General features: G+C 44.6%; 1 protein-coding gene and 1 long non-coding RNA gene across 7 annotated transcripts in view; one reads left to right on the top strand and one right to left on the bottom strand.

Moving 5' to 3' along the window:
- Positions 1 to 2,117: 2,117 nt before the first annotated feature.
- On the bottom strand, positions 2,118 to 8,296 carry LOC145546109 (uncharacterized). The gene is made up of 2 exons (XR_014082517.1): positions 8,146 to 8,296; positions 2,118 to 5,250 (listed from the first exon to the last, which is right to left on the bottom strand). It is a non-coding gene; the product is annotated as an uncharacterized LOC145546109 (long non-coding RNA).
- SOCS5 (suppressor of cytokine signaling 5) overlaps positions 7,593 to 9,807 on the top strand; it is a 65,529-nt gene continuing 63,314 nt past the window's right edge. For 2 of the 6 annotated variants that reach the window (XM_081592010.1, XM_081592015.1), the window contains exon 1: positions 7,593 to 7,779. The gene's annotated coding sequence lies outside the window, so the exon portion shown is untranslated. Of the gene's footprint in view, positions 7,833 to 7,863; positions 8,369 to 9,807 lie in introns of those variants that run through there. The other 4 variants (XM_081592009.1, XM_081592014.1, XM_081592013.1 and 1 more) reach the window with 3 other exon arrangements.

Genomic DNA, 9,807 nt, shown 5'->3' with positions numbered 1-9,807 from the left:
GTATGTGGGAATCTTCCTAGACAGGGATCAAACCTATGTCCCCTGCATTGGCAGGCAGATTCTCAACTACTGGTCCACCAGGGAAGTCCTGTTTTGATTTTTGAAACATGTGAATGTATCAACTGGTCAAATATTAAAAATTAAATAAATACCAGAAAGAAAAAAGCTTGAGAGAAGTCATTCAGGAGTCATATAGTAATTTCATGAGAGTTACACTTACAATAAAAAGAAAAAGAAATCTGAATTCATCCTCAACCATAGGTATACTGTTGGTCAGGTATGAGTAGGCGGAAATAACAGAAGCTCAGACCACAGTGACTCCCATTCCTGTTAGCAGAGCACCTTGCTTCTGTCCAGTATCTTAACCTTGTGGTTCTTTTTCCATATCCTTCTTTTCTCTTCTCTCAAGGAAAAAAAAAAAAAAAAATCCAAGATCCCAGAAGATGCCACCAATGGAAAAGTTACCAATAGAAACTACCAGGGTAATTCTATTAACTGGTAGAGGCAGTCCTCCCCACCAGCCTGGGTTTTCTGAGGACAAGTACTGTGTCTTACTCAATGGGCTTTGTATTCTCAGAGCCTAGTGCAGCACCTCCATAGGCACTGTGTAAATTCAGTAAGCTGAACTTCTATCTGCCTGCTTAGCTCCTAATCCTAAGAGTCATCTTTTAGCATCTTTCCCTTGCTCGCTGTCATTAAATCCATCATTAAATCCATCAGTTAGACTCATCAGTTCTATCTGCCAAACATACCCCCAAACTACTACTCTTCACCAAGATCAACCTCTCTAGTTCAGACAGAAATCACTAGTCTGCCTTCGGATCCTCATTCCCACCTCCCCCGGAACACATTCTCCATATGTAGTTAGGGCTATTTTTAAAAAAACCAATCAGATCATATCATACTCCTGCTTAAAATCCTTCAGTGGTTTCTATTACAATTAGAATATGACTTAAACTCTCTACTCTGTCAGTCCAAGCTCTGTCTGCTTGTTTGACTTCACCTCCTGCCACTTCTCCTCCCTCCCTTCACACCACGTCAGCTTACCTTCAGTTCCTCACATAGACTTTGCCTTCCCCTGTCTCAGGGTATCTGTCTGTGCTCTTCTCTCTGCCTGGAAGGCTATTCCTCCTCCTTTTTGTAGGATTGTCTCCTTCTCATTATTGATGCTCAAAGGCCACTTTCTCAGAGAGGCTTTTTATGACCACTCCAGTTACATCAGTACCAATTCCCCATGCTCTTTCTGTAGAACCTTTAACTATGTAGATTAAATATCATTCAGTGACTCTAAAAAGTTTTTGTTGAATAAAAACAAAGACTTTTAAAATTAATCATGGATACACTATATAGTTTATTTCCTCAGAGACCTTTTGATGAAACTATTTAATTACAAAGGCAATAAACAGTTATAAAGGGCTTCCCAGGTGTTGCTGGTGGTAAAGAATCCACCTGTCAATGCAGGTGACATGGGTTCGATTCCTGGGTCAGGAACATCCCCTGGAGTAGGAAGTGGCCACCCACTTCAGTATTCTTGCCTGGAAAATTCCATGGACAGAGGAACCTGGCAGGCTACAGCCCATGGGGTCTCAAAGAGTTGGACATGACTAAAAAAGAAATAAAGTGTCATGATTTGCTTTTATATTGTACAAAGTAGGCTAAGAGAATAAATGAAGAGAATATAGTTCTATTAATACATGAAATAGTAACTTATGTCATAAACCAATCTAGGCGACAGGCAGCTTGAGCACTATGTTAAGTAGAAGGAAAATAAAGATGGCCAGATGTTGATTTTGCACTCAAGGAGCTCAAAATCTAGCAGAAGATATTTTAAATATCTTAGTTGCTTAATTGCTCAGTAATGTCCAATTCTTTGCTACCCCACAGACTGTAGTCTGCCAGGCTCCTCTGTCCATGGGGATTCTCCAGGCAAGAATACTGGAGTGGGTTGCCATGCCCTCCTCCAGGGGATCTTCCTGACCCAGGGACTGAACCCAGGTCTCCCACATTGCAGGCGGATTCTTTACTGTCTGAGCCACCAGGGAAGCCCAGCAGAAGATACAGCTTTGTCATTATAATCTCTAATATCTGTATAGTGCAAAATACATTCACATTTATAATTACACTTAGTTCATTTAATCACCAGAACAGTCTTATGAGTGGGTATTATTCAAAGTGTTATCTCAGTTTTATAGTTAAATAATCAAGGTTCAGAGAGGTTATATGACTTGCCTTAGATGGCACAGCAAGTGGTGAATGAGGTTTTTAAGTTAGACCCAGATCTTCTGATTCGGCTCTCCTGTTCTTCTGTTGTTGTTGTTCAGTGTTCAGTTGCTAAGTCATGTCCAACTCTTTGTGATCCCATGGACTGCAGCATGCCAGACTCCTCTGTCCTCCACTATCTCCCAGAGTTTGCTCAAATAAATTCTGTTCATTGAGTGGGTGATGCCATCCAACCATCTCATCCTCTGCTGCCCCCTTCTCCTTTTACCTTCAATCTCTCCTAGCATCAGAGTCTTTTCCAATGAATCAACTCTTCACATCAGGTGGCCGAAATATTGGAGCTTCAGCTTCAACATCAATCCTTCCAGTGAATATTGAGGGTTGATTTCCTTTAGGATTGACTGGTTTGATAACCCTGCAGTCCAAGGGACTCTCAAGAGTCTTCTCCAGCACTACAATTCAAAAGCATTAATTCTTTGGCACTCAGCTTTCTTTATGGTCCAACTCTCACATCCATATACAAATACAGGAAAAAACCACAGCTTTGAATATATGGACCTTTGTTGGCGAAGTGATGTCTCTGCTTTTTAATATGTCTAGGTTTGTCATAGCTGTCCTTCGAAGGAGCAAGCATCTTTTAATTTCATGGCTACAGTCACTGTCCACAGTGATCTCCTGTTCTACTTAATCACTATGTCTGTTCAGTGTGATAAATATATGTGCAGCATGCTATGGGAGGTCAAGTGTAACAGACGGAATGACTATTTTTATCTGGAGAGGTCTGGGAAGGCTTTATTGAGGAAAGTCGTATAAATGGGGCTATGAAATGTGGAGGAGTTTCCAGGTGGAGGAAGAGGCACATTTCAGACAGAGATCTGATACAAAGCACAAAAAGGTGAAAATGTATAGCATGCTTTATGTGGCAGGGAGCAGAGGAATCCAGGAGGGGAGGTTGGGGCCATACTGTGAAAGATTTTCAGTGCTACTTTTTATGCTGTTGGGCAGTCTCTGAATGCAGAGGTTTGAAACAGTCAGCTCTGGGTTTTCAAAAGAGAATTAGAGGGGCAGATTGGTGGATGAATTGCATCATGAAGAAACTAGTTAGGAGGTTTTTTTTTATTTTTATAGTGATTGTGAGAGCAAGATGTATCTGAATGATGATATTAGAAATGGAAAGGACTGATTACACAATGTTTGTGTGAAATAGAATCACTTTTTTGGGAGGTTGGAGAGAGGGAAGAGTGAAGATTATTTTTTAAATTTTCATGCTTATATGCTTGGGTGGATGATAACTTCTTCAGCAGAATTGAAGAATGCAGAAAAATGATTTGCAAAGGGAATTGGAGGAGATGGAGGTTTTCTTGTAGCTAAGATAAAGCTTTTAGTCCTATTTGGTTTGAGGAGCCTGCCGGCCTCCTCTGTCTATGGGATTCTCCAGGAAAGAATATTGGAGTGGGTTGCCATGCCCTCCTCTAGGGTATTTTCCCAATCCAGGGATCGAATCCATGTCTCTTCCGGCTCCTGCATTGGCAGGCAGTTTCTTTTACCACTCGTGTCATCTTGGAAGCTCAGCTATGTCAAGTAGATGGCTATAAATATGGGTCTAGAATTTGAAAGCACGGTTGAAGTTAGAGACTAGATTTTGGAGTAATCAAAATATAAGTTGTATTAAAATTTCTGCTGCGAAAGGGGCACAAGGGAACTTTTGGGGGTGATGTAAATGTTCTCTTTCATGATTATGATAGAGATTACAAGGGTATACATGTCTCAAAACAGATCAAATGGTGCACTTTAAATGGGTTCATTTTATATAATCTTGAATTTCTTAAAAAAAAACTGCTAATAATAAAAGTGAACTGCCTTGTATAACATACTGCTAAATTGTTTTTAAAAACTGTTAATTGTTTTATAAGAAAGAAGAGAATGAGAAACTGTTCTACACACATCAGTTAAAAACAACTGATAGGCAGCAAGGAAAGCTGCCATGGTTTCATTGGTTCCAGAAGCCAGTGCCTGAGGTGCCAGTTTATGGGCCATTTGGGAGTCCTCCATTCAAAAACTTATTCCCTACCCAAACCACTCTCTTTCATCCTCAGCCCACCCTTGTACCACCTGGGTCGACTTCCCCATTTGGAAGAGCTGAGATAATAAAGGTACTTGAAGAATACAATATGACTCACGGCTGAACAAGAAATCTTTCCATATTGATTGATTTCAGGCTTATGGCCAATTTGGCCTCCTTGTTTGGCACCATTCCCTCAGCATCATTTCTGAATTGTTCTTTCAATGTTCAGCTTAAAATCTACTTTGTTCAAAAAACCATGTTTAATTTGACAGGAGAAGGAAGAGTCTGATACCTGTATTCACCACCCAGTGTGAACACATCTACCATGAATATACAGTCACCAAATTTGTACATTTATGTTGGAATCTCAGTTCTGTCACTAAGTCTTTGAGACCTTTAAGAAAATAAGGATTATAAGAGGCACCTTGTAGGGTGGTGTGGATCAAGTCAGTTAGCGTATGTGAAAATGCCAAGTATGGCATTGAGTAGGCGCTCAATAAAAGGCAGATGCCTTGTCAAGCCTGACTATACTTTCTGAATTATTTAGTCTGTATTATAAGTTTCTTGAAAGTAAAAGCACCCTTTTCTGCACTCTGCACTCCCACCCTAACTAATACATCCTCCAGAGACATGGGTGAATGATGCTTAGAAAGCTGGCAGGTCAAGGATAAAGTTGAAAAAGATTTACACAATAAATATGTAGATGAGAAGAGATCATTCTGGGGACATGGAAAAAAATGGAACTCCATTTAGAAGAGGTGGCAAAGGTCTTTCTTTACATTTCCTCTTTTCATTCACTTAAAATTTTATCTTGCCAAGAAGAGGGGACAGAAGGTTTCATCTTGATGAGCAGAGCTGCAGGACTGTGTGCCAATACACCTGGTATTGATTCATGCCAGCTGGGAGAGGAGCTTGGCTTCTCTGTGTTTTACGACTGTGGTTTTCTGGGCTGGGCAGCTGGGTGCCTAATAATGATAAAAACCATAATAGTACTTCATAATTACGCACTGCCCTTTGCCAGAACTTGGGTTTAATTACAATGACTATGACGGAACTGGCAACATCTCGCTCCCTGTTGGGGTGCAACACCCAAGGGCCTGGAAATAGAGTCAAGTGGCAACTGCAACCCTTCTCCTGCAGAAAGTCTCCTGGCAATTTACCCAGAGTGCTCTGGGTTTGAAGCTCCTCATCAGAAACAAAGAGTATTTTAAATTGCCCACGTGTACTTGGCATTGTCAAGTAAAGTAGTGTTTATGATGCAACTCCTGCCCCACATGGGACACAGCATCATGGAATCCCAGGCCTGGAAGGAACCAACAGAGGTAATCTCATTCATTTATTACCCTGCCCTCTGCCAGGAGGCATCACAGCCTCTACACTCTAATAGATGAGCTTACTGACCTTCCATTCTGATTGGGCTCAAGATGCTTTTGTGGCAGTATGCTTCAGGGGTCAGGAGATTTCACCAGTTTATTTCAGTATGCATTTTGTGAGTACCTATTCTGAGCCAAGACACTGTGGAAGCCCAAAGATGTATAAGGTGTGACCCCTGCCCTCAAAGAAGCTTATCTCCTAGCTGGGGAATTGGTATTGAGGCAGCCCTAACAAAAAGATAGATGGAAGTCCTCACAGATGAAACGAAGTAAAACCGCTCCAGATGAAACAATCAGGGCCATCTTTTCTTCGAGAACAAGAAGGAAGGATGAGAAGATGTTAAGCAGGGTGGGGAGGCTGGGGGAGAGGGATGGAGGGGGAGACTGAGGTGAAGAGCTGGGCAACTACTTCCAGAGGTTCTTGCATGTTTCTCTGTTTTTTGGTGGGAGATCTTTATAGTACATATCACCCCCTTGAATTATTAATTTGCTACTTTACTCATATATGCATTATTTCACCCTATTCAGGAACTTTGTCAGTTTTGTTCACCACTATATCCTAAGCACCTAAAACAGTGCCTGGCACAATGTAAAATGCTTAGTAAATACTGGGCTAATGAATAAATGGCCCAGGTGAAGCAATGGCTGTTGAAATTGAGAGGAAAGAGCAGTTAGAAAAGATAATCAACAGGACAAAGCTCAAAGGGGTACAGAAGTGTTACAGCAAGGAGGGAGTAGCCTGGAGGATTGCTCCCAGGTTCTGGTTTGGTTAAGTGAACGAATGGTGATGTTATCAAAGAAGATAACAGACAGGGACGAGAAGGTTTTGTGGACTTCTTCGGCTATTTCAGTTCGGATTTGGATGTGTCAAGATTAGATTTAAGTGGAGACATCCAAAAGCACTAAGACAGGCAGATTGGAACCTCATTAAAAGTACACTCAGTCATCAGAATGGTTAGACCACCTTAGTGTGCAGCAGAATGACTCTGTACCTAAAGGAGAGGACTAAGGATTAGATCCTGGGACTCTCTTAAAAAGCCAACACAATTGAATTAGAAAGGTTAACTGAAAAGAAATACAGTCTGAGAGTTTATGGTCTTAGGGAAACTGGAGTGAGGGGAGACCTTAGAAACTACTACAAAAGAGATCACCTTATACAAGCAACCCTTGAACTCGATCATAAGGATGTCACTGGTGGCCTTGAGAGGGGTACTTTGAGTGGATTAGTAAGGAACATAATTTAGTCTGTACTGAAAGCACGAATTGAAATACAGCTGAGAGCTAGACAGGGTCTCATAGTCAAGTTTGTTTGGAGGTGTTGTAACATGACCATGGGTATGTCTAACACAAAAGTGGCCGGTAAGTTTGTGAATGACAAGGCTTCTATAAGTCCAGACAGCCTGTCCTGGTGAAGTCATACTGCCTCAACTATGCTTTTATCCTTTTAGCCATTTCTAGGGCGGGGGCCTTTCCATCCAAACTGCAAGCAAAAACTGGGAGACACCCCTCCATCTGATCTGAGTCATGTTTGTGACAGCTGGCAATAGGGATGGGAATACTTGAATTAAACGAAGTGCCTAGGTTCCTGTGGATCTTGGAATTCAGTAATAGGCTCTTTGCTGGAGGGAACTAGGGAGACTCATTCACATTTTCCGACCAGGAACTCACGCCTCCATTCAACATTTTTCCTTTCCTTTTCCCTAACAGAGTTGAAACCAGGGACAAAGCGTTCCTCCTCCTACCACTTCAAGGCTGACCTTCCGCCCTCAAGCCCACCGCTGCCCCTTCTCGGACCACGTGACCCTGCTCAGACCCAGTGACTCGCCGCCGCCGCCCCCTCCCCTTGGGCCCGCTTTACTCCGCCCCTCAAGCCCACGTGACCTCATATCTCCCATCTGACTGGCTCCTCCCTTTCCCCCGGGCCGGACCCGGCCGCCGTCGCAGCGGCCCGACTCCAAAATGGCAGCCGCGCACAGACCGTACCCAAGCGGCCGGACCTCCCTGACTCCCGGGCCGCCCAACTCTCGCTCCCAGCCTCCTTCCTTCGGCCTTCACCTACACGCCTTCGGATTGGCCGCTAGGAATCCCGCCCCTCCAGAGCCCCGCCTGCTATTGGTCACGGTAGGCTGCCCTTCAGAGAGGCGTGCCGCCGCCGCCGCCCCCCGCCCCGGGAGGTATTTTCCATTCCGGTGGGGGGTGGGGGTTGGGGGGTGGGGGGAGGGGTAACGGTGAAGAGGGGGAGGCGGCCTGGGAAAGGGGTGGGGGCCTGGAGGGGGCATCCGGCGGAGCTGGGGTCCCCAGGCTCCGTCCGGAGGAAGCGAGACTACGCTCGCTCGGGCAGTCGCTGGGAGCCGGACGGGACTGGCGGGCTGGCCGGCGGACTCGCTCTCGGTGACTGCGCCGTCCGGGCCCGTCCTGCCTGGCCGCAGGTGCCCCTGGATGAGGCCGCCCCGCGCGCCCCGACCGGTGAGTGTCCCCGCGGCCGACCTGGTTAGTGAGCGCTCCCCGGCCCCCGCGCCGCCGTTAGCTGCCGCCTCTCCGGCCCCAGGTGCTTGCGCCGGGCGCAGTCCGTCTCCGGCCGGCGCCTCCACATCCCGGGAGGAGGCAGCCCCGGCCCTCTGGCAGGGAAGAAGACGACGGGCGGGGGACGGCGGACCCGGGCCGCGAGCCCGGTGCAGACAGTGCGGCGCATAGTGGGAGCTTGCGCTTGGTAGGCTTTCGGTGCATTTCGTTTAATTATTTTTCTGGTTGGAGGAATGTGGGGCGCTTAAGGGGAGAGGGATCGCTCCAGGCTAGTCGGAAGGCGTTCATGATCAGGGTCGTGGCCAATCTCGGGGGTCACCAGAGACTGGGGCATTTGCGCGCGCTGCATGGAAGAGGGCACCCGTCAAGATACTGGGCTCTGAGGCTCCAGTCCGGGGGTCCTCAAGGTCGACGAGAAGGTCCACCGGGAGATGAGAGAGGGAACTGGGAAACTTGGATGGGGGAAGTGACTGGAGCACCTCCGGAGTTTAACTCGAGGTGGAAAGGGATGCTCAGGCGGGCGCTGGAAGACCCTCTGCAACTACTTGGGGTCCTAAGATTCTTTGGTACTGGGATTTGGGGATTCAAGTAGCTGAGGCGAAGTGACTTTCTGGAGAGGGCGTTGTATTTAAAGAAGGATGCTCAGAAACAGTTTAAGCGCTCATCTTGGCTCGGTTCTGAACTTTGAGAGGCTGGAGGATTGGAGTCCCGAGGTGATTTTTGACATTTTCTTTCGGCATTCCAACCAAAAGGTGGACCTTGGCAGCTACCTTTTAAAATGTATGTATGCGTTCGATGGTGTTTTACCGGTTATTATTTTTGCTGGAAATTCTCAAACTGCACCTTGAAATTCACAAACTGCACCTCTTGTAGAAGCTTCTCCATCTGCTGAAAATCCCTCCTTCAGGTCTCTTCTTCCATAGCAGTAGTTTACTTCTTCCAATTGAACATTTAGACTGGTGTGTGCTATTATTACAGTTTGCTAATGACTCTTATTCTATAAGATTAATAAGTAATTCACGGGCTTTCTTTCCCTTGTTTTGAATTGCTTCTTTACAAGGTCATATAAAATTGAACCACAAATTTTATAGAAGTTTAAAATATTTTAACTTTGTTGAACTGGGAAGATGTTTGGTAGGCTAGCAGCTCTAGAAAGCAATACTAAAATCAGGTTGATTTTTCTAACAGTTGGGAATTTTAATGTCAGAAGCTTAGTTTAAGTTTAATAATATTGTATTTGCATAACACTCTTGAGAATGAGTTAAGAGCATAGAAAATGCATACCAGGGTTAGTCCACAGAATCCACCTCTGTGGCAGCCCACGGAGATTGTTCATGTCGCTTAGAAGAGGAAGCTGAGAATTTCACAGCTAGATTTTTAATCTTTTCACAATCATATATCTTACTGATTCATCAAAATTTATAAAATAAATGCTTTTTTTTTTAAGGGAGTATTTAAGCATAAGAGAAAATTTTGTAGATCGTATTTTCACTTTGATGTAAAATGTAGTTCATCAGTCAGAGAAAACATTTCTGCAAAAGGATGTTAGTATCTTCACTTGGCACCTTCTTAGTTATTGAATAAATAATAGAAAATTAAACTTTTTTCTCCCTATTGTCCTTGAAT

The sequence above is a fragment of the Giraffa tippelskirchi genome, chromosome 4 (assembly GCF_054371585.1).
Source record: "Giraffa tippelskirchi isolate mGirTip1 chromosome 4, T2T-mGirTip1v1.2.pri, whole genome shotgun sequence".
In the NCBI taxonomy this organism is placed as follows: domain Eukaryota; kingdom Metazoa; phylum Chordata; class Mammalia; order Artiodactyla; family Giraffidae; genus Giraffa; species Giraffa tippelskirchi.
Note: the sequence above shows the minus strand (reverse complement) of the source record. Positions and strands in the feature narration are given on the sequence as shown.